Here is a 3,534-nt window from a genome sequence, read left to right on the forward strand (position 1 = left end):
TCTTGTTGATTTTGGATTAAACTCTAAATCCCTTTCATTCATCTTTAGTTTTATTCTTATTTGTTATTAACTCACATGTGAATCCTCAACATCTGTGTGTCGAATGAAAACTCCTCCTAAAGTCATTATAATATCTACATTTACAGAAATAAAACACTAAGAACAGCCTGGTTGATTTCTGCTTTAATTCAGCCAACATGTCTCCGCCTCTTTATCTTTGCTGAAACCACACGATGTCGTCTTTTCTAAAGAAAATCAAAATCCCTCATCATGTTAAAGTGGTTTGATTCGTTAAAATCTGATTCCAGGCATCGAACCACAAACCATTAAAACCCCACTGACTTCACGACTACAGAACCGGAACCACAAAAAAGCTAAACTCACTTCTGGGTTCTAGGATTGCAACTCTCTGTGGAAACGAGATCCAATTATCGCGTATCGCCACAGGTGGCGCCAAAGAGAAACCAGAAGAAAAGTGAGATCCCGGAGACTTTAAAGGACATTTATTGTGATAGTTGCTGAGTTGACTGAATCGTGCACATGTTGACTTCATTGATCCCCGTCGTTTCCCGTGATTCGTTACAGGCGCCTCGTTAGCGTCGCGGATATCGACGCGTGATGATGTACGACGCCTCGCCACACAACGCGGTGAAAATGAGTCGGGAGACGAGGATTTATCTCATTCATCACTCCTGATTGTGCCCGTCTGATATCTGCTGTCCAGATCGTACGTAGAGAAAATCCTACGTCAAAGAGCACGGTGACCTCGCTGTATGTTTGGGGTCATCGCCATGGAGACCGATGGGAGCCGTTATTAAACTTTTCTCCCTCGCTGAGCTTCTCCAGAAATGCATGAAGGAGTTCTGGAAGGTAGCAGCCACTGGAGACGTGAGAACGAGGAGAGCCAAAAATAGAAAACATATCCAGACTGTTGATGAGTGGAGCTGTTTACGCTCGTTAATGGCGTCTCGGCTTCTGCACGCACTCAACTGCTTCCTGTTTTCCACCGTTTGTGGTCATTCTTTTGGTGGCGAGGATGGAGAACGAGCAGCTTCACTTGAAATCTTATATTAATCTTACAGGGAAAAGGGTGAGTCCTTAAAAGCGTACAGAAGCGGATGTGACATCAGTGAAGAAACTAACAAACAAAAACATTATTGCATGTAATATTGTATTATATCATAATGACATGTATTTGGATTAATAGGAACTCTCATGTTATTGGAACCTGCATGAATGGGAGTTAGTAGTGATAGTAGTTTGTTTACTTTCACACACATGTTGGATGTAATAAAGGCAGTGACAACAACAAAAAAGAACCTCACTTTAAATAACGTCTGTTCATCTTCTTCCTTTTTTCTCTTGGTATCCATCTGGAGCTCTAATCTCCTATAAGTGTCCCCGGCAATTATATATCCAAAAAAAAGCAGGTATGAAGTCAAATGACCATGATGGAGAATGCATTTGAAAACAGTAGCTATACACCCAGCCAGTCCAGGATATGATTTTATGGATTTATTCTCTCATTATCTCCCAGTGGAAGTGAGAAGAGGAGCACAGCATTTGCATCTGGTCGAAGGCCGCGGAGACCAATCACGTCGGACGGATCTCCAGCTTCTCATTGGTCCTTCCTGTAATGAGTTTAAGGAGCTTTGCTCTTCTGTAACTTCTGTTTATAGGTTTAATTTGAAAATATCAATTATGACAACGATGGCTCTCAAGAGAATTCAGACACTCGTGTACGTGTCTGAATTCCACATGTGAAACATTCAAGTGGGATTGTTTTCAAGTTAAATGCATATATTTGGAAGACCAACCATATTCATGTTCTGTAGATGTCCAGAATCCCATAGAGGGAAATTAAACTATATGAAACAACCGTTTAACGACCCGATAAAACGCTTTTTTATCAGTACATCCCAGAATGACCAGTTATATTATAGAAAGCAACAAAAGGACATTCAGCCAATCAAATTGTTCGGTCGACATAATTCGTACAAAATCTGATTGAAGAAGTGAATGAAACATCAACAACGCCAAATAAAACTCCATCAGCCTTTATTTGTTGTTCTGGTGCATGCTGGGAGGTTTTATTCCGGACTTCCTTGGGACTCTACTGCAACACAAACTACATTCACACTGTTGGAATCACATTTCTGTTCCACATTTACAGGAATAAAGACCTTCAAATAGGTTTTGGGGGTCTTTATGGGCCCCCAAGATGAGATCCTGATCACCAGAAGGCCCCTTTAAAACTGCAGTAAGACCACCAGGATGCCACTCTGGTCCTCTGGACCCCCTTCAGGGTTCGGTTGCTGATCCAGCCTGCATGCATGCATCATCAAAGTGTGCGCTACAGTTACTTGGACAGCACTGCGCGTCATTCTGTCCGCCTTCAGCACCTTGGACAGCGCCGCGCGTCGTGCAGCTGAGCCCGGCTCGGAGCCTCTGATTCTCGCTGCTGGCGCAATGGAAGCCCTCGTGTGACCGTGTGAGTGTACGTAAAGCCGTCCGTATCACGGGGAGGAGTGGTCACTGTGGGAGGTCGCCGCGGAGTGGGGACCAGAAGGGGGGGTGCAGTCAGTTGTGCCCCAGCAGATTTCCTTTTTTCCCCCCACAGAGAGAAGGCAGATGCTCAGACCCGGATCTGGATGAATCGTGACACTTTGGAAAACACAGAGAAACCGAGTCCAGGAGGAGCGACGCCCACCGATTAGAGTCTGGAGCGCGTGGAGACATAAAATGTGGAGCCTTCCAAATACGAGCAGTTCGTGACCCGCATGGTTAACTCCGAGCCCCCCGCCCCCCACCCCCCTGCACCGGAGGGGGGAAACACACATCATCTTTTCTTTGTGTCTTCTTCTTCTAAAACAAATCAATTCTAAAGTCATCACAGTTCGAGGAGACGAGGTCTGGATGTGCGCAACGGAGCCCGCTGAGCGCCGCTGCGGGAGCGCGCCGTAGCCGTCCCTGAGCTGTAAAGTGTTTCTTCAAGACGACGCCGATGTTTGGGGAGAAACTTGGTGATGGAACCTGTTGTCGACGCGCCGCTGCGTGATTGGAATATTGTTCCTCTGAGAAGCGGGGAGTGGATCCGGGAATAACGCATCGAATGTTTGATCAGCGCCTCCTGAGAGTAACATCACACAACTTGATGCTCCTCTGTGATACTCTTTGACCCCCCCTCCCCCCCTTCCAACCTCCACCCCCTCTGTTTTATCGACGACTCAGCACATTTCTGACGAGGATGCCCGCTGTTTGCGAGGACGATTTAAGGATTTCGCAGGATTTTTGGGGGGTAATGGCTGCTAAAAATAGCCCGCATGCTGATGGGCTTCCAACGAGCCGGCTGGTGTTCGGCTGAAACTTCGAGGCGTGCGGAGAGATGTCTTCTTACAGGACATTTTAAATCTCAGCAAAAGACAAAGTGAGGATCGAGGATCCGCCACCGATCATTTCATTTGATTGGAAGAATTCGGTTTCACATCGTTGTAGTTCACTTGAGGGGAAAATAGAGACCAACAGGCGATCTGG

This window comes from Eutrigla gurnardus, assembly GCF_963514095.1.
Source record: "Eutrigla gurnardus genome assembly, chromosome: 17".
NCBI classification, from domain to species: domain Eukaryota; kingdom Metazoa; phylum Chordata; class Actinopteri; order Perciformes; family Triglidae; genus Eutrigla; species Eutrigla gurnardus.